This window comes from Schistocerca serialis, chromosome 10 (assembly GCF_023864345.2).
Source record: "Schistocerca serialis cubense isolate TAMUIC-IGC-003099 chromosome 10, iqSchSeri2.2, whole genome shotgun sequence".
NCBI classification, from domain to species: Eukaryota; Metazoa; Arthropoda; class Insecta; order Orthoptera; family Acrididae; genus Schistocerca; species Schistocerca serialis.
This window is the reverse complement of record NC_064647.1, coordinates 188,578,623-188,604,306: the sequence shown is the minus strand read 5'-3', so window position 1 is coordinate 188,604,306 and position 25,684 is coordinate 188,578,623. Positions and strand designations below refer to the sequence as shown.

Sequence of the window (25,684 nt, the reverse complement as noted above, 5' to 3'; positions counted from 1 at the left end):
AATTTATCAGCATGAGAGGGTTGCTAAAGTTCACGTAATTTTAAATGTGCTTAATTCTGTCCAAATGAATTTTTATTACCACACGTAAAAAAAAAAGGGTTCTACAACAAAGTTCGTACTGAAAGAGTAAATAACAAAAATATTTAAAGCCATTTCTTCCCCAGTTTCATTCATTCATTTTACATTATATATATATATTCATTAAAGGCTCTTGCCTTGGAACTTTTTTTCCTCTGCCCTTCAAACCGCTACCCTTCGTTCGATTTCGACCCAATCTATCTCCAGATGAGCGCGTATTAATGGTTAACCTTAACCAGACGTACGCAAACATCTCAGTACCCACATCCTGCGACACATCACTTTAGTGAAAACTAACTCTTATGCAGAGATGGTAGTAGACCTTTTGAATTGGCCATCATGCCTGTGTGGGCGTGGAGGGGCTCCACCTCTTCCATTAAAAAAAAAAAAAAAGAAACAAAAACCCGGACGTGAGTGTTGTCTGGGGTTGAGCGGCAGGGGCTCGCTAGGTGTGAATTAGCAGCTTGGCCTCTGCAACCGCTAGTTTTGACCTAGCTATTGCTCCTTGCAAAATGCCCTAAGTACTGGAACGCAGCTTGAAATGGCGTCTACAAGACGTGCGTTACAGTCCCTAGTTTATTTCCTAAAATGGTTTCTCTTGCTGTTCCTACTGATTGGGCTTTGTTCCCACAAAGAGACCAAGTCTTTATACAGAGGCGGTGATCTGATGGCACCATTCCGTCTCCGTTCATCGTAAGAATAACCTGATGTAAACAAACACAAACTCTGTGGCTGGTCAGAAGCCCTAGCACACGTACACTGGCGTTGTTACGGTCTTGGAAAAAAAATGGCTCTGAGCATTATGGGACTTAACTTCTGAGGTCATTAGTCCCCTAGAACTTAGAACTACATAAACCTAACTAACCTAAGGACATCACACACATCCATGCCCGAGGCAGGATTCGGACCTGCGCTGTAGCAGCAGCGCGGTTCCGGACTGAAGCGCCTAGAACCGCTCGGTCACAGCGGCCGGCTCCGAATTATCTATTAGATGTATTATTACTAAGTTACGTTAAATGAAACTATAAGATATTCAAATGTATTAAAAGCCATCAACGTTTTTCTTAAGCACGCCTTACCTACGTAGTCTTTATTTAAAAAATCGTGTACAGTCACAGCCTCTGCACTGTTGGAGCTCTGATTGTCGCGCTGTTGATGCGCAGTGTGGAAATGGCTGGCCCTGCTTCCTGTTGCGTAGTGGAACACGGTTAAAAAGTGCCGAGAAATAGGTTGTTCTTAATGTTTGTCATAAATTTACGGAGATAGTTGGCTTTATAGTTTTCCGAGGGATTCTATTAGATTGAGACTCAAATGCAAACCGGACGTGTAGTGGAATCGGTAGCATAATTGATTTGAAATATACTACTTCGCCGGTCCAAATCTCGCCTAAGTCATTGTTTTTTCTCGTTCAATTTGAAATACCTACATCTCGTGATTGTAAAATTCATCACGAATTTTTGTGAATAACGCACGTCTTCTTGTTTCTAATTACATACTGCGCGCGAAATTCCTGTTTTCATTTCAAATATGAATGCTTAAATATCAATATTTTATGACTGACTGTTAATAAATGTTGCTTACATTAAGTAAACATAACAATTTAATTTTTTAAGGCTAAAATGAAAAACCAGATACCCTTTGTCTGGACTACGTTTTACTCCACAGATGCAGATAAGTGTCTTAGGAACATGAAAAACATTTTCACAGCATCGAACACACCATACAAATGCTGCATTTTTGCATTTGCTACTCTACCATTAAAATATGAACACAACAGAACTGATCTGGAGCTAAGTTGTGGGATTTGGGCCGAGAAGTAACAAGACTGTTATGCTGCCAGACGTACTGGAACTAACGCACGCAGCTTTTTGAAACGTCACTGCCGAACACTGGCGGGATATAGTATGGCTCGTCATAAAAGAAGACGAGAAAATGCGGCCTGCTTGGCTTCGTAGATTCTGTTGTTCAAATGGCTCTGAGCACTATGGGACTTAACATCTGAGGTAATCAGTCCCCTAGACTTAGAACTACTTAAACCTAACTAACCTAAGGACATCAGACACATCCATGCCCGAGGCAGAATTCGAACCTGCGACCGTAGTGGTTGTGCGGTTCCAGACTGAAGCGCCTAGAACCGCTTGGCCACTCCGGCCGGCGGATTCTGTTGTTGATAGGCTCGTTATCAACATAGCAGGTGTCACTTCCAGAAATGAAATGTATTTCTCCGATTCGGGTAACGAAAGAGCTAAGAGATTCCCAGACGATTGACTGTCAGTAATACCTTCAGTAGCTTCAGTATTCAACAGTACGGCGAAGTCTTTGCAGTATGCTTTAGCATCACACGCAGCTCACTCAGAATAATTACCCTGTGTTTAAGATACAAATTTTCATCACTCTCGTTTGTAATTAGAATACTGTATCAGGAGAGAACGAAAGCATTTTATGCTTTCCGTCTGGTCACCTAAGAAGCGCACGGTAGTGCTGCAGTTTTGCCGAATATTATTTCATTCTCTTTACAAATTGACATTCGAAGGTGTACTGTTTCTTTGCTCGTCTCTTTTTATCTCTGAACTGCAACTGCTCATGTCATTACACGTTAGTTGGACCGCTGGCTGGGCAGTGCTGTCGCAAGTTTAATGCACCGGTAAAGCTGTTGTAGCGCATTATCGCTCAGTCTATGTGCGTGTAACACTGCATAAAACGTATCCTAACGATCGTACTTGACTGTGCTGGTCACAGTTTGGCTTCTGCTCCACGTGAAACGAAATCCATTGAGATTCAAGCAAACGCGGAAGAATACATGCCGTAATGTTTACATCAGGTTTATTCTTACGATGAACAGTGTATAGTGTAGTACCCGCTCAAAGACAAAACAGAACTGCTGACTCTCAAACTCTCCACTTATCTGTCTGCTACTCTCAGACCCTGCTACTCTCTCGAGGACAGGCGTGTTTCCTAATTTCGTTCAGCCTTTGCCCTTCATCCCCGTCTGTCTCCGATAGGACGTGATGCTGAAGGTGTGTAGAGGAGGAGACGAGTCTGTCCATACACATCGTTCCTAACCTGTTACTGGCTTCGCATGACGTATTGATTCCCTTTACAGAACACCACTCCTTTTATAGCCCCGAGCTCTCAGTAATTTAGGAAGTTTCTTTTGTCTTATTTTGACCTACACTACTGGCCATTAAAATTGCTACACCAAGAAGAAATGCAGATGATAAACGGGTATTCATTGGACAAATACATTATACTAGAACTGACATGTGATTACATTTTCACGCAATTTCGGTGCATAGATCCTGACAAATCAGTACCCAGAACAACCACCTCTGGCCGTAATAACGGCCTTGATACACCTGGGCATTGAGTCAAACAGAGCTTGGATGGCGTGTACAGGTACAGCTGCCCATCCAGCTTCAACACGATACTTCAGTTCATCAAGAGTAGTGACTGGCGTATTGTGACGAGCCAGTTGCTAGGCCACCATTGACCAGACGTTTTCAATTTGTGAGACATCTGGGGAATGCGCTGGCAGGGCAGCAGTCGAACATTTTCTGTATCCAGAAAGGCACGTACAGGATCTGCAACATGCGGTCCTGCATTATCCTGCTGAATTGTAGGGTTTTGCAGGGATCGAATGAAGGGTAGAGCCACGGGTAGTAACACATCTGAAATGTAACGTCCACTGTTCAAAGTGCCGTCAATGCGAACAAGAGGTGACCGAGAGGTGTAACCGATGGCACCCCATACCATCACGTCGCGTGATACGTCAGTATGGCGATGACGAATACACGCTTCCTATGTGCGTTCACCGCGATGTCGCCAAACACGGATGCGACCATCATGATGCTGTAACCAGAACTTGGATTCATCAGGAAAAATGACGTTTTGCCATTTGTGCACCTAGGTTCGTCGTTGAGTACACCATCGCAGGCGCTCATGCCTGTGATGCAGCGTCAAGGGTAACCGCAGCCACGGTCTCCGAGCTGATAGTCCATGCTGCTGCAAACGTCGTCGAACTATTCATTCAGATGGTTGTTGTCTTGCAAACGTTTCCATCTGTTGACTCAGGGATCGAGACGTGGCTGCACGATCCGTTACAGCCATGCGGATAAGATGACTGTCATCTCGACTGCTAGTGATACGAGGCCGTTGGGATCCAACACGGCGTTCCGTATTGCCCTCCTGAACCCACCGATTCCATATTCTGCTAACAGTTACTGCATCTCGGCCAACGAGAGCAGCTATATCGCGATACGATAAACCGCAATCGCGATAGGCTACAATCCGACCTGTATCAAAGTCGGAAACGTGACGGTACGCATTTCTCCTCCTTACACGAGGCATCACAACAACGTTTCACCAGGTAACGCCGGTCAACTGCTATTTGTGTATGAGAAATCGGTTGGAAACTTTCCTCATGTCAGCACATTGTAGGTGTCGCCACCGGCGCCAACCTTGTGTGAATGCTCTGAGAAGCTAATCATTTGCATATCACAGCATGTTCTTCCTGTCCGTTATGTTGTGTCTAGACTAGATAGCCTAGACACAATGAGAGGAAGCCGAAAGGCACGCGCTGAGCTAAAGCAGGGTGCGTGAGGTCTGAAACAGGATACGTTATGAATGCTATTAAGAAAAGTACGTAGCTTCTGGAATACTTAACTTTAATCCATCCTTTTGGTACATCCGAAGATTGTGGCGATACAAGTGAGACTCAGATACATGCAATGTTACTAATGGCGCCTTGCTAGGTCGTAGCCATTGACTTAGCTGAAGGCTATTCTAAATATCTGCTCTGCAAATGAGCGAGGCTTCGTCAGTGTGCATCGCTAGCTACGTCGTCCGTACAACTGGGGCGAGTGCTATTCCGTATCTCGAGACCTGCCTTGTGGTGGCGCTCGGTCTGCGATCACACAGTGGCGACACGCGGGTCCGAACATGTACTAATGGACCGCGGCCGATTTAAAACTACCACCTAGCAAGTGTGGTGTCTGGCGGTGACACCACACGTTAAATTTCGCGTCTGTAGCACGTCATCTTCTTTGTGTAGCAGTTTTAATGGCCAGTAGTGTAGATGTGTACTGAGTATACCTTAAATCGCATCCGGTGATCATTTCGCCAGCATCCTGGCACCGGCCGTGTATTTGCTGTCCCGTGACGCCTAGCAACTCGCCGATTCTCGTTACTCCACTGAATCTGCCCTACAAGACTTGGCCCTTTTGCCAAACGTCATGCAACAACCCGACTTGGCATGGACTCTGCAGAAACAGTGAGCCATGCTGTCTCTATAACCGTCTATAATTGTGACAGAGTTGCCGGTGAGGGATGTTGTGCACGAACTGACATCTCTCTTGTCATATGCTACTCTCGTCTTTAGCAGTTCCTGGACTGATTTTGCAGTTTTACTAAACTTTTCAATAAACTGCTGAGATCAGATTAACGCTAAAAATTCTTTTCATTCGTGGTTCTCGGCCTGTGCAAGCAACACGACGTTTTCCACTTTCGCCATACCCGGAGCGATCCCCTTCTCCGGAAGACCCAAGAGAATTACTTCCTTTCGTAAGAACTCTCACTTTTCCAGTTGCAGCTTCAGCTTATGCTCTGTAAACAATGAAGAATTAGATAGAGCTTCTCATTATGCTCATGCAGGTTTCTTCCCTGACACACCACATCGTCTAAAGAAACATTTGATCCTTTAAAACCTGTCAAAACTGTGTTCATTAACAGTCGAAAACAAACAGGGCTCCTTTACGTCTCATTAGGATCCGTTGGTACCCGTGCAGTTGATAGTTAGAGCTGAAAGCTATCTTATCTCTCTTAAACGGTTCAAATGACTCTAAGCACTAGTGGTCTTAACATCTGTCATCAGTCCTCTAGACTTAGAACTACTTAAACCTAACTAACTTAAGGACATCACACGCCGGCCGGAGTGGCCGTGCGGTTCTAGGCGCTACAATGTGGAGCCGAGCGACCGCTACGGTCGCAGGTTCGAATCCTACCTATGGCATGGATGTGTGTGATGTCACTAGGTTAGTTAGGTTTAATTAGTTCTAAGTTCTAGGCGACTGATGACCTCAGAAGTTAAGTCGCATAGTGTTCAGAGCCATTTGAACCATTTGACATCACACACATCCATGCCCGAGGCAGGATTCAAACCTGCGACCGTAGTAGCAGCGCAGTTCCAGACTGAAGCGTCTAGAAGTGCTCAGCCACAGCGGCCGGCTTATCTCTCTCAACATTCCATGGTATGAGCTCGCAAGGTCACTGAAGTGCGAAAGGAATTGGTATAGGCATGCGTAGTCAGAGATACGTAAACAGGCAGAATACGGCGCTGCGGTCGGCAAACACCTACATAAGACAAGAAGTGTCTAACGCAGTTGTTACATCGGGACGAGCGATGGGACACAGCACCTCCGAGGTACTGATGAAGTGGGGATTTTCCCGTATGACCATTTCTCGAGTGTACCGTGAATCTCAGGAACCCGTAAAACATCAAACCTCCGAGATCGCTGCCTCCTGAAAAAGATCCTACAAGAGCGGGACCAACGACGACTGAAGAGAATCGTTGAACGTGACTGAAGTGCAAACTTTCCGCAGATTGTGATTCTTGAGTTTCTCCCGGCGTATTTGATAGTCAAAATATCCACGGGTGTGCTGCCTGTCTATAGTGTCCAACGGGCACAATATTTCGGCTATCATACATGTCGCCATCATCAGGTGAACTGACGGACTGAGCTCCTGTGAACGTGCCGGCACGGAGATCCGTACGCTATGGCTGCTCAGAGGGAACTGGGTTCGGTCGCGGCGGCGGCCGATTTACGCGACCGAACCCAGTTCCCTCTGAGCAGCCATAGCGTACGGATCTCCGTGCCGGCACGTTCACAGGAGCTCAGTCCGTCAGTTCACCTGATGATGGCGACATGTATGATCGCCGAAATATTGTGCCCGTTGGACACTATAGACCGGCAGCACACCCGTGGATATTTTGACTATTTCCGCAGATTGTTGCAGATTTCAATGATGGCCATCAACAAGTGTCAGCGTGCGAACCATTCAACGAAACATCATCGGTGTGTATTTTCGGGGCCGAAGGCCCCCTCGTGTACCATTGATGACTGCTCGACACAAAGCTTTACGCCTCGCCTGGGTCTGTCGACATTGGATTGTTGATGACTGGAAACATGTTGCCTGGTCGGACGAGTCTCATTTAAAATTGTGTCAAGCGGGACGTGTACGGGTATGGATACAACCTCATCAATGCATGGACACTGCATGTCAGCAGGGGACTGTTCAAGCTGATCGAGGCGTGTTTAGTTGGAGTGATACGGGACCCTGATACGTCTAGATACGACTCTTACAGGTGACACATACGTAAGCATTCTGTCTGATCACCTGCATCCAGTCATGTCCCATTGTGCATTCAGACAGATTTGGGCAATTCCAGCAGGACAATGCGAAACCCCACACGTCCAGAATTGCTATAGAGTGGCTCCAGGAACACTCCCCAGGCATGAACACTATTGAGCATATCTGGGATGCCTTGCAATGTGCTGTTCAGAAGACATCTCAATCACCTCATACTCTTACGGATTTATGGACAGCCCTGGAGCATGGCGGTGTCAGTTCCCTCCAGCACTACTTCAGACATTAGTCTATGCCACGTCGTGTTGCGGCATTTCTGCGTGCTCGCGGGGGCCCTACACGATATTAGGGAGGTGTACCAGTTTCTGTGGCTCTTCAGTGTAGAATTCAGCTGAATATACCTGTACTACCAAACTCGGAATCAAGTGTTAAGGGGAAGACTGTTGTCAGTTGCAGCGGGACATTATGCAGAATCAGCGGCGACGAGTGAAAATGTGAACCGGACTGGGATTCGAGCCCGCGATCTCCTGCTGGCTAGGCAGGTCCGGTAGCCATTGCGCATGTCCGAGAGAACAGGCACCACGCATTGATATAATTGATATGCCTTGCTAGGAAATGAATGCACATTCTTCAGTGCGGATGCACAAATACATCCGACCTTCTGTGGGGATCTCAGAGTAGCGAACAGTGAGTCAAGGGAGTGGGACTGTGGGTAGGTGGCGATCGATGGGAGTTGCGGCGGGGCGGTAAATAAAGAAGTGCGGTTGAAGAGTTCACACGAATGTGCATATACAAATGTTGGTTACAAAATGTTATTGCAAATTTTGGCTCACACGTAAGTCCCAGGGGATGATTTCCACACTTGGTGCATTAGCACACTGTGGTACACCCGCGCATTAGTTACAGTTTTTGAATTAATTATTCACTCAGACATGAGTACAGTTTATGCTAGGGAACAAAAATTAGGCGATTATTATAGCAAAATCAGTTTTTCACGACACAGTTCAATCACTATTTATTGGCGTTGTCCTTTTCTTTCACACAATGAAATTAGCACTAGTGAGACGGTTTACACTTTTACTTTAATAATAATCTGACTCCGAGCCCCTAATACCAGTAATGTAGGCTGCTATAAACGAAAATTACTCAATAAATTCGAACAGAATGACAAGTCCCACTGTCCTCTTTGTTCTAACGGTTTTGGTGCGAAATCACAGTTGGTCACATGTTCACTTACGACGATGTATACCTCGCAAATCGTACTCACACAAAGAATCGTAGCACTTCCAGTTCACCAAATATATGCTTGCACACTTGCACAACTAAACGATACTCTTTGTCGAAATAAATCGGCGCGAAAAATTCTTACTCAAACGACCACATTGTCCAAGTGAGGCTTGCTCGCCACCCACCCTCCAAAACGACTGACCAACGACTGACCCATGGCCAAGATGGCCGCTCGCTTATATAGGCTCACACGTCAACCCCCTGGTTATTTAAGTACCGGTCTCACCAGTTAAGGTTACAAATTTTGATACATACATCCCTCGACAGAAATAAGTACATCATCGGAACCGCGCTAAAAATTACATCTTATTTACCATATTACATTAATTTCAATTAATTTATTACAGTGCTACAGTTTTCGGTATACAGTGATAAAATTTTGCTTTTCATATTTTACAGTTTCCCTTCGCATCTTACACCAGAAGATTTACTTCCTTAGTCTATTGTCAGTTTCTAAGAGATTCAGAATCCTGTTGTCCCTGTGGACTTCTTTCATAGGTTACTACTTCCTCTGTGTCACCATCAACACGCCGTCTGCCCAATGTGTTTTCTGCTCCTTTATTTGCCATCGTAGTTCGTACACATATCTTTATACAAGACTTATTGTCATCAAAATATTCCATATAGTCCTAAAAGATTCTTTACAAAACTTATATTGTCTACAACAAGAAGTTTATATTATTACAACAATCATCGTATAAAACATATAAAACTCACAAATATGTGGTAATTATCATCCATTTAATCATCACTTTTTAAGAAATCTGCAAGAATTCTTGTTTCTAATTGCATATTGTTCGTAAAATTCCAGTTTTCATTGCAAATATAAATTCTTTATTATCACAGGTAGTTTCAATTAAGAAACGTGACAAATTAAATTTTTACAACAAAAATGAAAAATCAGATGCTCTATATTTGGAATATGTCTATTGTTTTATACCAGTACCACAGATTTGCTCTCACACGTCGTATAAACATGGTAGACAATAATTTTCGCGGCAGCGAGCATGCCATACAAATGCTACATTTTTGCAGCTGCCATTGCAATAAGAATCCAACAGAACTGATCTGGAGCCAAGTTAAGGGATTTGCCGCGAGAAATAACAAGACATTTCAGCAGCCAGCCGTACTGGAACTAACGCACGACGCTTTGGCACACGGCACTGCAGGACGCCGGTGGGATACTGAATGGCACATCATAAAAGAAGAGCAGAAAATGTGGCGCTTGGACAGCTTCCTGTATTCCACTGTTCATCGACCCCCATCAGTGCAGCAGACAGTTCCAGTGCTGAAATGTATCTCTCACACTGTAATACCGTCAGTGGCTTCATTATTTAATTGTACTGTAAAATTTTATGTCACACGTAGCTCGTGTAGAAAAATTACTCTGTGTTTATGTTACGGATTTTCATTACTCATAGTTTTCATTACAATACTTCATGAGTTAAGAACGACAGCATGTTATGCTTTTCATCTGTTCCTCTAAGAAGTGTGCGGTATTGCTGGTATCTTAAACTAAAACTAAACTCCTCCCGAACAGGCTATGAAGGCTCAACGGTACCGACCGGCCGCCGTGTCATCCTGAGCCCGTAGGCGTCGCTGGATGCCGATATGGACGGGCATGTGGTCAGCACACCGCTCTCCCGGCCGTATGTCAGTTTCCGAGACCGGAGCCGCTATTTCTCAATCAAGTAGCTCCTCAGTTTGCCTCACAAGGACTGAATGCACCCCGCTTGCCAACAGCACTCGGCAGACCGGATGGTCACCCATCCAAGTGCTAGCCCAGCCCGACAGCGCTTAACTTCGGTGATCTGACGGGAACCGCTGTTACCACTGCGGCAAGGCCGTTGGCATTGCTGATATGTTGCCGAATATTAATCATTCTGTTTACAAATTAAGTGACACTCGAAACTATATTGTTTGTCTGATGTCTGCTCGTCTCTTTTTACGTCTTAACAGGAACTGTTCACACCATTGCTGGACCACTTAACTTGCCAATGATGTCAAAGTTAAATATGCCGGTAAAGCTGTTGTCCCGTATTATCGCTTAGCTGATTTGTGCGTAACACACAGAATAAAACGTATCCCTATCATCGCACTTGACTGTACTAGAGGCTGCTTGGCTTCTGCTCGACGTGAAACGAAAGCCAATCAGATTACAGCAAACGCGGAAGAATACATAGTGTAATGTTTACATGGGATTTATTCTTACCATGAACACAGTACAATAAATTGACACAATCTGATCCTCTCCGTATGTTGTACAGTTACTGAGTCGACTCCACGCGCCCAAGTGTCCCAGTTATAAGAGAAGAATATCTGGAGGGGAACGAGGAGAAGGGTGTGCTTGATACTTATTGGGCAGGGGAAGGATAGAGGTTTCCCGCCGCCTTATTGTGTGCTCCCAATGGCTGACATAGGTTCCCACCAGTTCTATGTGGCATCACCAGTACAGAGTTACCCTATGACCCTGAATATAACACGCACACTTTGCCAGTTGTTGTGGGGACCTGCTCTATGCATTGATGTGTGGCTATTTTCCGTATGCCTTTTACGCACAGGGGATAGGCATCTATAAGTCCATAGAACATCTCTGTAACAAGGAACACCTCGAGTGCTGGTCTCAAAAGGTCAATGTCGTTTACAGCATTCAATCCCCCACATGTTGGCTGCTGATGCAAACAGGGGCGGGCTCTGGAGGTATCGAGCATGAGGCGACGGAGCATAGTTGAAATGCTTAGTCGACGAGTAACACACAACATTACTATAGTGCTAGTGGTGTTGATACAAATCAGAGCAATGGCAACGATAAACGAAGTAAAAATTGCATTATAGCTACAGCAACAGTTCCGAAGTTGATATTTCGTCAGAATGGAACCCAAGTAATTTCTCAGAATGAGAAAGAAGTGGCAGATTATACACTAGCGTTTCTGAAACATGAAACAGTGGAATGTGTCGTGTAACATAGGCTCGACTGAGTGGATAATGTACGTGAGGAGTATAATGACGATGATATGTGCTTGACAGGTGAATATGATACAGAAACAGGTGTCGAGCCATTTAGTTCATCATCCTTGTTGGAACGACAAATCCCATCTCCAGTAAAACATTGTAATGGACAATTGTTGTGTTGTATTGTATTGTATTGTATTGACCTAGAAACGACGAAGAGGCTCCGTCCCCCCCCCCCCCCCCCCCGCCGCAGTCGCAGTGGTCCGCAACCCCACGACTACCGCAGTCCACTTCACCCCTCCGCCGCCCCACACCGAACCCAAGAACGTCTCACACCAGACGAGTGTAACCCCTATGTTTGCGTGGTAGAGTAATAATGGTGTACGCGTACGTGGAGAACTTGTTTGTGCAGCAATCGCCGACATAGTGTAACTGAGGTGGAATAAGGGGAACCAGCCCGCATTCGCCGAGGCAGATGGAAAACCGCCTAAAAACCATTCACAGGCTGGCCAGTTCACCGGACCTCGACACAAATCCGCCGGGCGGAAAATAGCCCAGAATGACACCGACTGCATTCTTCCTCGTGATCCTAACAGGACAACCCATCGATTATTTATCAGTCCATTCTCGGGATTGGTAAAGTGCCGCAGAAACGATCCAGTCGCTTTTGTAGGATGTCTCAGCTTGACTGCATGGAAATTCTTGTCTTACCAGAACCTATTTGCGAAAACAGCCCAGAATAACGCCGAATGCATTCCTCTTTATGGTCCTATCATGGCACTCTGTCCATCACATGTTACCCTTCCTGGAAATCGTTAAGTCCTACTATCAACAAACATCCCCGGAAAGCAAACGTTTTCACTGCTATGTAAAGGCTCCTATGTCCCAGCACAAAGGATATCTTGCAAATCGAGAATTCTGAACGGCTCTTACTGAATTTACCCGCCAAATGACTCACACTGCCAGTGTCGAAGCACTGTCCGCCTTTTTCTTTCAGCAGACGAGACTTTCAGTGCAAAACTATTTTGTACAGATCACCATATTGCACTGACACTTAAACCCTGCAAAAGTGGCCTACAGATCGTCAAATATGGAAAGACTCTAGCTCAATTACACTGCTCTGCCACTGAGTACGGAAGCTTGAATATTTCGGCGTGGAGCCGATCTCCAACCCGGCGATATGTCACTACGTACTGTGTCAATGTAGTAATCATACAATTCGTATCCTGTGCCATACAAAATCGCCCCTTTTGTATCATTCACATAGCTATCGACCGCCAGACATTCGTACATATACCGTGAAGACAGACAGCCTTAGCACATGCACCGTATATACTCCTCGCAGCACTAGATATTTCCCATGAAGTCGGGCGGTCATCCACCGCAGCCTATGTTCACAAGTCATCTGCCCCTGGCGTGTGACCAGGGCTCCCTCAGTGGACCGAAGTCTCTCTCAGAACTTTTGAACAAAGTCTGGGTCGGTTCCTCTCGGCACAAAGGCGTTACTGTTTCTGGCCCCGACCTACTTGGTTGCTTTCTGCACCTATCTCCAGAGTCTGGGATTACAAGGACATATGTAACTTTCACATGGTTTGCCAGAATATCATACCATTTTCTCTATACTTCTCGATACCAAGCACACAGCAATATCGCTTGCATAGCAGTATCGCTTGCGCAGCCCGCATCTCGTGGTCGTGAGGTAGCGTTCTCGCTTCCCACGCCCGGGTTCCCGGGTTCGATTCCCGGCGGGGTCAGGGATTTTTCTCTGCCTCGTGATGGCTGGGTGTTGTGTGATGTCCTTAGGTTAGTTAGGTTTAAGTAGTTCTAAGTTCTAGGGGACTGATGACCATAGATGTTAAGTCCCATAGTGCTCAGAGCCATTTGAGCCTCGCTTGCGCAGTATAATTCCGAAGATATAGACTGGACATTATTTCACCACAAACCTGAAACTTTGGCGAGGTGCAGCGTGCTGTAAGCCGCTGAGTAACTAGAAACTTATGTCGTCTGCAAAGACCTTTATGTGAAACCCGGAAAAAAATAAACTGGTATTTCCACTTGCGAATACCGATGTCAGTGATATCACAGATTCCAAATCATCCTTATAATTTGTTGTTGTTGTTGTTGTGGTCTTCAGTCCTGAGACTGGTTTGATGCAGCTCTCCATACTACCCTATCCTGTGCAAGCTTCTACATCTCCCAGTACGTACAGCAACCTACATCCTTCTGAATCTGCTTAGTGCATTCATCTCTTGGTCTCCCTCTACGATTTTTACCCTCCACGCTGCCCTCCAATGCTAAACTGGTGATCCCTTGATGCCTCAGAACATGTCCTACTAACCGGTCCCTCCTTTTTGTCAAGTTGTGCCACATACTCCTCTTCTCCCCAATTCTATTCAATACTTCATCATTAGTTATGTGATCTACCCATCTAATCTTCAGCATTCTTCTGTAGCACCACATTTCGAAAGCTTCTATTCTCTTCTTGTCCAAACTATTTATCGTCCATGTTTCACCTCCATACATGGCTACACTCCATACAAATACTTTCAGAAACGACTTGCTGACAAATCTATACTGGATGTTAACAAATTTCTCTTCTTCCTTGCCATTGCCAGTCTACATTTTATATCCTCCCTACTTCGACCATCATCAGTTATTTTGCTCCCCAAATAGCAAAACTCCTTTACTACTTTAAGTGTCTCATTTCGTAATCTAATTCCCTCAGCATCACCCGACTTAATTTGACCACATTCCATTATCCTCGTTTTGCTTTTGTTGATGTTCATCTTATATCCTCCTTTCAAGACGCTGTCCATTCCGTTCAACTGCTCTTCCAAGTTCTTTGCTGTCTCTGACAGAATTACAATGTCATCGGCGAACCTCAAAGTTTTTATTTCTTCTCCATGAATTTTAATACCTACTCCGAATTTTTCTTTTGTTTCCTTTACTGCTTGCTCAATATACAGATTGAATAACATCGGGGAGAGGCTACAACCCTATCTCACTCCCTTCCCAACCACTGCTTCCCTTTCATGCCCCTCGACTCTTATAACTGCCGTCCGGTTTCTGTACAAATTGTAAATAGCCTTTCGCTCCCTGTATTTTACCCCTGCCACCTTCAGAATTTGAAAGAGAGTATTCCAGTCAACATTGTCAAAAGCTTTCTCTAAGTCTACAAATGCTAGCATCGTAGGTTTGCCTTTCCTTAATCTTTCTTCTAAGATAAGTCCCTTATAATTTACAAAGTCAAATAAGGTGTTTCTCATGTCAAGAGAATCATCAAACGTGTCCTCCACCTGTCTTTTGCCTGCTAGATGCACTCAACACACACCTCTCAATCAAATAAAGATGGGAAATGTGCAGAAGTAGTCAACTGGACAATTTACATGGGAGGGAATAATGGTCCAGTGCAAACACACGTCCATATTGAAGCTTCCCAAATTTCCAAGCGATCATGAAAGCTGTCCAACACATACGATACGTAGTTCGCTATTCAGCCCTCTGGAGGACGACACGGTTAAGTCAGCTACATACCTGCATCCCAACAGCCTTCTCCGTTCGGACGGCTCCTACTTTTAGCCGGAAATGAGAATCATTCCCGCCACAGGCCACTGGCGCTGTGCGCCACACACCCCCAGACAGAATCGTCCTATGAAACCGGCCACATGTATATTTTATCACTGTACTTGCAATTAAATATTACGATGGCAGTCTGAATTGGACGACATTCGACAACGAGCGAAGTATCGGTAATACACCCCGCTGACGGTTGTGGCTCTGGAAAAAGAAATATCTGTACTATTCTTACGATTTGAGATAATCTTCCCTTTGCTATCACAGTATTCCACATCAAAGGGCTCAAATGGCTCTGAGCACTATGGGACTTAACATCTATGGTCATAAGTCCCCGAGAACTTAGAACTACTTAAACCTAGCTAACCTAAGGACATCACACAACACCCAGTCATCCCTGACCCCGCCGGGAATCGAACCCGGGAACCCGGGCGCGGGAAGCGAGAACGCTACCGCACGACCACGAGCTGCGGACTCCACATCAAATCCATACCTTCCTTACAACAGGACATAGTAATTTCCTTTGCACACGTTGGAACACAAACACATACTTCATGAACCTGATGCTCACGGTGAACATATCACGCATCCCCTACTGCTAAGTATAATACTTCGCCAATAACTGATTGCTGGCGATAAGAAATAATACTGACCGAAAATCAGAGATGGGTAGACATGTCTCTTAAGTTTTTCTTGTGAGTGGTACCATTGTGTCTTAGAAAGAGGTGTGTAATCGTCTTACAAAGTGCTAGATGTTAAAAAACATGATCACAACACTTACTGTATGTTAATGTCACAAGCGGTCTTGGTTCTAGAGGTGCACAGAAGTATCCATGTTAAAAGCTATACTGGATTTATAAATCGAGGTATGCCTTTACCTCCAAATGAAGTGGTTTTTCCAGACAAATACTGCGACACTGAATATAGATGGTGATCGCTGGAGTGTATATTATCAGACCAACAGTGCGTTTATACGTCGCCAACGGCGCAACCTCGTAATGAAATTACCGAATTTAGAAAGTGATTCGGCTAAGGAACGTAGAATGGAACTGGTATCTGCAACTCTCTTATGCCGCCACTAGATATTTCTCTAGTGTTTGTAATGCATTCTATCTGGATGCCACTTCAGAAGTTCGGTGCTATATCCACTGGGTTATAGGCTAGGCGATAGTTGATTGAGAAGGATCACAAACAGTAGGTGGTGTGATTAAGGACGAAAGGAATGCACACTAACTTTTCAGATCTCTAGTGCTACGCTTTCCGGTAGAAATGATGTCTATGATTTGGAATCAAGCCTTTCCATTCAACTTCATACCTGCATTGTATCCGATGGAGAAGTCTTTTAATGGTTACAGCCACTAGTGAATCATATTTCTGGCAGTCTCATATCTTCAAACGCTTCACCTTTCTCTAACCTATCTGGTACAGTAAAATTTCAGGTAGTCCCTATGCCTCTTACAACTGCTGTCATTTCTGCAGCTATGCGCATCTGATCGTTCCAGTTTAAGTCGGAACTGAGCGGAAATCTGAGAGAGCTGTATCTACTACCTTCTGCAACCTGTGTAGAAACAGAGTGACCTGTGTTAGTGCGGCAGGGCTTTTGAACATTCGGTGGAAATAGGAACAACCTGTTGCAGCTCCACCAACAGTGTGCGATGTCTAAGACCAGCGCCAAATGAAGCCTGCTCCTGCAACACGAGGTCGTAGAAAAGACAGTATGGGAACTGGGAGAAGGACGAGGATTTTGCTGTTGCATTGTGGTTCATCCCCAAACTGCATACAGGTACTACAAAGCACATCCGTGTCCCTCAAGGCCCATTCACATCTATCACCCCAACATGCTATCATTGATATTCTGTACCATCCAACAGAGAAAAATTACGAAATATACACTACTGGCCATTAAAATTGCTACACCAGGTGATACACGGGTATTCATCGGACAAATATATTATACTATAACTGACATGTGATTACATTTTCACGCAGTTTGGGTGGATAGATCCTGAGAAATCAGTACCCAGAACAACCATCTCAAGCCGTAATAACGGCCTTGATACGCCTGGCCATTGAGTCAAACAGAGCTTGGATGGCGGGTACAGGTACAGCTGCCTATGCAGCTTCAACACGACAACACATTTCATCAACAGTAATGACTCACTTATTGTCACGAGCCAGTTGCTCGGCCACCATTGACCAGACGTTTTCAGTTGGTGAGAGATCTGGAGAATGTGCTGGCCAGGGCAGTAGTAGAACATTTTCTGTATCCAGAAAGGCCCGTACAGGACTTGCAACATGCGGTCGTCCATTATCCTGCTGACATGTAGGATTTCGCAGGGATCGAATGAAGGTTAGAGCCACGGGTCGTAACACATCTGAAATGTAACGTCCACTGTTCAAAGCGCCGTCAATGCTAACAAGACGTGATCGAGACGTGTAACCAATGGCACCCCATATCATGACGCCGGGTGTATCGCCAGTATGGCGATGACGAATACACGCTTCCAATGCGCGTTCACCGCGATGTCGCCAAACACGGATGCGACCATCATGATGTCTTTAAACAGAACCTGGATTCATCCGAAAAAATGACGTTTTGCCATTCGTGCACCCAGGTCCATCGTTGAGTACACCATCGCAGTCCCTCTTGTCTGTGATGCAGCGTCAAGGGTAACCACAGCCATGGTCGCCGAGCTGATAGTCCATGCTGCTGCAAACGTCGTCGAACTGTTCGTGCAGATGGTTGTTGTCTTACAAACGTCCCCAGCTGTTGAATCAGGGATCGAGACGTGGCTGCACGATCCGTTACAGCCATGCGGATAAGATGCCTGTCATCTCAACTGCTAGTGATACGAGGCCGTTGGGATCCAGCACGGCGTTCTGTATTACGCTCCTGAACGCACCGATTCCATATTCTGGTAACAGTCATTGGATCTCGACGAACGCGAGCAGCAGTGTCGCGATAGGCTACAATCTGACCTTTATCAAAGTCGGAATCGTGATGGTACGCATTTCTGCTCCTTACACGAGACATCACAACAACGTTTCACCAGGCAACGCCGGTCAACTGCTGTTTGTGTATGAGAAATCGGTTGGAAACTTTCCTCATGTCAGCACGCTGTAGGTGTCGCCACCGGCGCCAACCTTGTGTGAATGCTCTGAAAAGCTAATCATTTGCATATCACAGCATCATCTTCCTGTCGGCTAAATTTTGCGTCTGTAGCACGTCATCTTCGTGGTGTAGCAATTTTAATGGCCAGTAGTGTAGATCGAAAACAAATACCGTCTGTGTGCTGGCATCGAGCACGTGTGACGATCCTATTAAATATGCAGATATTGGTCCATTACACAGACCAGTGTAAAGCTGCATCGCCTGTATTGTAGGAGGATGACCGTATCCCACGAACTGTACTATAAGCCGCAAAAGCTCCCTGTGACCCTGTGTCATTGTTTGAAAAATTGTGTTTTTCTTCTGCTGCAACACGCCTTGTACACCGCGATACATCTCTTTCCGCTACGACTTCTAGGTCTGTGTCAGGTTCTAAACTGATATTAACACGTTCTGATCCATCACCTCCCACAGAAAACTAGACCTTGCACGGTGTAAATCATATTATTGCTGTACTGTAAGGTACGTCTATATCGTGTTGTAAGATATTGTTACTGTGAGCGAAAATTTAACACCCGTACATACCTTATTACAGTACTGTTTTGACACACAACTGATTTGTACTTATCTGTTTAAAACACGAGAAAGCACGCCCAAATAAATGTTTGTTCTTAAGAAGGTCTGTAATGTTTTTTTGATTATTAGAAAACGCGTACTGATGGCCTATATCGAATGCATTTTTAGCATCTGAATGCGATACTCGAGCCGCAATTTCATTGTTTTCGTAGTCATCTTTTCTCGTTCTCGTTGGCTGTTCGACTTACAGCGACAATGAGTAAGTCAAATAAAATATGGCGTTTCAGTCTTCGATCGCTTTTCTTTATTTTCAATTACCGGTTTCGGGCTAGCTGCCCATCTTCAGATCATATATTGCAGTTACAGAGTAACTTGTCCATACAGCGAACCGATTGTTCCGGACGGACAAGTTACTCTGTAACTGCAATATATGATCTGAAGATGGGCAGCTAGCCCGAAACCGGTAATTGAAAATAAAGAATAGCGATCGAAGACTGAAACGCCATATTTTATTTTATGAACGATCGCGGAATTCCCATTAAGACAATCATGTCTAGTTTTGATAAAAATGAGTAAGTCGTCAGTTAATTCTGCTTCCGTTGTGAAGTCAACGTCACATGTCACACGTCCTACCATTTACGTCACTAGTCTCTGTATCCAATTGTAAAGAAAGCGTCAGATTTTTACATTTATTTGGTGCCATAATTTAGTTTTTAATGTGTAAGAAGAACACTATCGCTAATTTATAAAAGAAATGCGTGCACAATAACACCTATTGATCGAGTTAGACACAAATTATTTCGCTCTCAAACTGATCGAACTATCGCACTTACAACGCTAAACTGCCTTATGATCCATATCACAGACGATGACTCATGGATAAGCCCAGGTCTGTCTGTAGCAGTAGTCCTTGTACGTAAAGAAACACCGGAAACGGGATGGTCTGATTAAGCGGGAAGTCGAACCATTCGAGGTTCTCTATATTCTCGTCTTGTTCAACATAGTTATCAATCATGTTTGACTTCTGTGCTGCATTCCGAAAAATATTTTCCTAAAAGACATCAAAACGTTTAAAATTACTTTCGACACTAACATGTCTGACAGTCTGCATTTTATAACCTCTGTACTTCTGCCAATGCCAGTTATTTTGATGTTCTAAAAAGCAGAAATACATCTACTACTCTTCGTGTCTCGTTTTTTAGTCTACTTCCGTCATTATAGCCTGATTTGATTCGACTACATTCTATTAGACCCTGCTCTCTGTAAAAGATCTTTGTCGAATATCTTTTATAAAAGATGTATTGTAAGCTCTTTGACTGTGTCTTTGGATAATTCTGTTATGTGTTGTTGTGGTGGTCTTCAGTCCGAAGACTGGTTTGATGCGGATCTCCATGCTACACTATCTTGTGCGTGCCTCTTCATCTCCAAATAACTACTGCAACCTATATCTTTCTGAATCTGCTTACTGTATTCATATCTTAGACTCCCTCTACGACTTTTACCCCTCACACTTCCTACAACACTAAATTGGTGGTCCCTTGATGTCTCAGAATGTGTCCTATCAGCCAATCCCTTCTTCTAGTAAGGTTGTGCCACAAATTTCATTGCTCCCCAGTTCTGTGCAGAATCTCCTTCTTAGTTACGTGACCTATCCATCTAATCTTCAGCATTCTTCTCTAACTCCATATTCCAAAAACTATTCTCTTCGTGTCTAAACTGTTTATCGTGCTTCCTTCACTTCCATACATGGCTACACTACACACAAATACTTTCAAAAAAGTTTTTCTACCACTTAAATCCATATTCAATGTTAACAAATTTCTCTAACTCAGAAATGATTTTCTTGCCATTCCCAGTATACATTTTAGATCCTCTCTGCTTCGGCCATCATCAGTTGCCAAGTAGCAAAAGTCATCTACTGCTTTACGAGACTCCTTTCCTAATCTAATTCCCTCACCACAACCTGATGTAATTCGACTACATTCCATTATTCTTGTTTTGCTCTTGTTAATGCTCATCGTATACCCACTTCTCAAGACACTGTCCATTCCTTTCAACTGATCTTCCAAGTCTTTTGCCGTCTCTGACAGAATTGCAATGTCATCATTGGCAAACTCCAAAATTTTTATTTCTTCTGCCTGAACTATAATTCCTAATTTGGTTTCCTTTACCGCTTTACAGTGTACAAATTGCATAAAATCGGGAATAGGCTACAGCCCTCTCACTCACTTCTCAACCACTGCTTCCCTTTTATCCCCCTCGACTGTTATGACTCGGTTTCTGTACAAGTTGTAAATAGCCTTCAGCTTCCTGTATTTTACCCCTCCTACCTACGGAATTTCAAAGAGAGTATTCCAGTCAACATTGTCAGAAGCTTCCTCTAAGTCTTCAACTACTATAAACATAGGTTTGCCTATCCTTAACCTATCTTCTAAGATAAGTGTAGGGTCAGTATTGCCTCGCGTGTGCCCACATTTCACCGGAATCCAAACTCACCTTCCCCGATTTCGGCTTCTAACAGTATTTCCATTCTTCTGTAAAGAATTCGTGCTAGTAATTTGCAACCACGACTTATTAAACTGATAGTTCGGTAATATTCACACCTGTCATCACTTTCTTTGCTTCTGTTACATCTTTTATAAAAGTTGATACCATTTTCGGCTTTTCTCCTGTTTTTCTGTCGTTTAAGTTAGCCTTACGATCTCTCATCAATATACTATCCTCTTTATTCGATTGTTCTTCGAGTTCCTTTTCTGTCTCTGACAGAATTGCAGTGTCATCGACAAAACTCAAAATTTTTTCTTTCTCCTCCCTCAATTTTGATTCCCTTTCCAAATTATCTCTTGCTTAGAGTATCATTACAATTTGAGTAAAGCCCGCTGCTATGCGAGCTGAAATCCCAGGCTTTTGCCGGAAGGTTCCAGCGCCCTCTGCAGTTCTTCGCCTGTCCGGGCAAGCAGAAGCACGCGACAGCCTTATTTCGCGGAGAGCGACCTCCGGAGACTGCGGCCGCTGTAACTGCCGCACTGAAATTTTCACGAGGAGAGCCAGCCCGTCGCGTTCCATCTTCTCCGCCGCCCGCGTTCCGTCGCTCTCGTGGGTTGTTATTGACCCCTGGAGCGCTGTACTGCGCGCGAGGTCAAACTGGGCCACGCGGACTGTCTCTTCGTGGGTGTATGTGTTGGACTCTGCAAATGGACCTGCCCCAACCACACGCGACCACTTCCTCCTAGTTCGCGCGTCAGCCGACTGAGGCGCCCTGCATCAGTCGCGGAACACCAGCGCCGCGCAGTATGTAGTTCTACCGTTTCGCCGCCGAGAGCGCAGCACGGCAAGAGCTTCCGTTGTCCGTTCGCAATCAGTTCGAAAAAAATCGATTTTCGGTTTCATCATATTTCGATAGATTAGGGTTTTATTTAAATATGAAAAGGATTTTGCTGAAATTTTATTTTTAGAGCATTTTCCTACTCGTGTGTTTATGTGCCACTCCCACTTTTCTGTCACCCACTTTTCTGTATATCTTTTAGATCTTTATTTACCCTCCACTGTAAGTTAGGGATTTTTTTTACTGTCGAGTGTGTTGGCTATCTTTGGAATGTCACGGTCGGTATCCTTTCAATTTTTCGTTTCTGATGTTTGTAAACAACACGCTTTCAAACAAGCGGTTAGTTTTGTTCAAATGTGATTGTAAGTAGTTGTCATAGAAAACATGTAGGTATACTATGGGCAGGCAATTAGGAGAAATAAAGAAAATCTGGAGGCAATGAAAGATGTTTGGGCCATATCCTTCCATAAGTCCTCTACTGCTGTTTGTAAACAACACGCTTTCAAACACGCGGTTAGTTTTGTTCGAATGTGATTGGGAGTAATTGTTATAGAAAACATGCAGGTATACTATGGGCAGGCAATTAGGAGAAATAAAGTAAATCTGGAGGCAATGAAAGATGTTTGGGTCATATTCTTCCATAAGTCCTCTACTGATGATAAGCCATGTCATGGATTGTGTCCATCGGGAGAAAATTCGTGGTGTAAATACAATAGGGCTCAGGCAACTGGAGAATCTTATTCTCACCAGCATTCTCTTCCTGCTGCTGTTATTACAGCAATTAAACCTATTTTCTGTGACTTGGCTCATCCTGACCTAAGGAAATGACTGCATGGGCAGACACAGAACCCAAATGAATGTTTCAACAGCATAATCTGGAACTGCCTTCCTAAAACTATATTTGTAGGCATGCATGCAATGAAACTAGGAGTTCATGATGCTGTTATTACATTCAATTGTGGTAATATTGGATAGTGTTGGGTACTGAGAAAGCTGGAAATTAATCCTGGTGAAAATATGATCACTGGGCTGCAACACTGCGATAAAATGAGAATAGCCAATGCAGACAGGTCTGCATCTAATATGGCCAAGAAAGCAAGACAAACATCCAGGAAGGTGAAAAAGAAGCTGGAAGACCTGCTAGAGACCAAACAAGGGCCATCATATGCAGCAGGACAGTTTTAATTAACTGTAAGTAACAAATTTCAAAAGTTTTTTCTTTAAAGTCTATTTCCCACAAACTAATATTTTCAGTACATATGCCCCATTATATCAGAAATTATCATAGATAAATGAATGAAATTTTCGAGACTCTGCATAATATAAAAAGCCACCTCTGGTAGTACAATCATTAACATTCCCCCATTAGAAAGTTCACAAAGAAATTTTTTCTGCAGAAAATACTTAATATTTTTTGTTAATAGATTCAAAAAAGTATTACTTAAAAACTATAAAATGCATAAAGTGGATTTTAGTACAGGTCGCTCTATTAGCATCATGTAACATACAGTAAAAATATTAAGGTCCTGCATCAAATAGTTTTTCAGAAATGGGTCAAATACTTGCCTAAATTAACGTGGGTTAGATAGGCAGGGAGTGGTCCCCTTAAAGCTCCTGTAATAGGGATGGTTTTTTTCCACTCCAGTTTAACCTGACTGTTAAAACCGCTCAAAATAACCGGTTTCGTTCTTAAGAAGGACGAAAAGTGTGTAATGTTCTTTTGCTTATTAGAAAACGACCTTGATTTTGCCGCAATGTCACGAGGTTGTCTTTTTGTGCCTGTCATTTCGTGCTATAGACGTAGAAATCGAACAAGATTGAAAAATATGATTGTCTCAGTTCCAAAACACGTAGAATCAAAATACTAAATTAAATAAGCCGATAACAGAAAACCTGTGCCGTCAAACGTTTGCTGCTTATCTCGAAAAATACATGGTTGACTATTACAAAAAAGTCGCCGGTATTCTCCTGTTGATTCTAAGTATTTGAAACTGCTTAAAAATCATGTTGTAATCGGGGATCATACCATTGTTTGGGCATTGCTAAGTGTCATTGCTTGGGGGTGAAAACTGTGGCTTAACAGTTGTGTTTTTCGCATTAATTTGTCCATTTTAAGTGCTACAAACAGATAAAGGCATATTATGTAGGAACAGGCAACAGATAAGCTACTCCCTATTTTCATTGTATACGGTGAGTGAATTGTTAAGTTTTTTTATTTTTTACTGTTTTCATAATTTCTTTCCTCTTTTTTTCATTCCATAGAAATGTCAGACAAATCTTTAATCTTTGGTGTCGAAAGGTTACCGTATAGACCAGGCGGGGGCAAGTGTTGCAAATTTCACATACCGTATGCCACGACACATGGCAATAGGGACATTAATGTCTTGCCAATACTGCACCAGTTCTTATGCAGTGTTTCTACATCTACATCTACGTGATTACTCTGCTATTCACAATAAAATGCCTGGTAGAGGGTTCAATGCACCACCTTAATGCTGTCTCTCTACACTGATCGATTTTCTCAATTTCTGTAATAACGCAATATTTCAAAATAATTCAAATTTTGCGGATTAAACTTACTCCTTCTTTAAATAAGGGTTATTAAAAAAATAGCCTTGCTGCTGTGGCTGATTGATATTTACTCGATTGTTAGCAAAACAATGAAAAAAAGAAACATATAACCGAGACCAAACAAAGAAGCAACCGCTGTTCGTGTTCTTGAGTATTTTGACGGTAGGGAGAATGGCACCAAATTCTGACATAGCACTATTGTGTTTAAACAAGAAGAAGAAGGAAACAAGACGGTGTCCAGGGAATGGATTAAAATGAGAGAGAGATTTACCGATGTAAAATCTGCTAAAGGAAATATTACTGCCAGAATCCGATGATTACATTAACTTTCCTCGGATAGACAATGAAACGTTTAAAAATTTGTCAATGGCCCCATAGAAAAGCAAATTGTCTGTAATATTCGCTACGGATGGGTCAAACAGGCTGTACACGTACCAAGACAGCATGTAAGTTTATCCCTACTCTTGAAGCAGACGCTTTTCCCGTATGATGTATTCTCCCACTTCTGGGAATGGCTACTAATAGAGATAAAGCACTCTAACAATGACTGTGGGGCTGTGTTTGAAGAAGAGTAAGAGGAAGAAAACAAAACGCCTGGCCAAGGAATTGTTCAAAATGAGCTGTTGAAATGAAATGTCGTGTGACGAGGGCCTCCCGTCGGGTAGACCGCTCGCCTGCTGCAAGTCTTTCGATTTGACGCCGCTTCGGCGACTTGCGCGTCGAAAAATGAGCTGTTAATACTCAGAATCTGAGGGTTACATCAAGTTTCTGAAGATGGACTGTGAAATATTTAATAACTTGTTTAGAGTAACTTCGACCTCAAACTTAAAAACGAAGATGGAAGTATGCGA

At 43.7% G+C, this 25,684-nt stretch overlaps 1 protein-coding gene and 1 pseudogene across 1 annotated transcript in view; both read right to left on the bottom strand.

Moving 5' to 3' along the window:
* The window catches only part of LOC126424665 (uncharacterized protein CG43867), a 448,798-nt gene that overhangs the window by 371,130 nt on the left and 51,984 nt on the right, over positions 1-25,684 (bottom strand). The window lies entirely within an intron of this gene.
* Positions 10,462-10,579, bottom strand: LOC126425528 (5S ribosomal RNA; annotated as a pseudogene).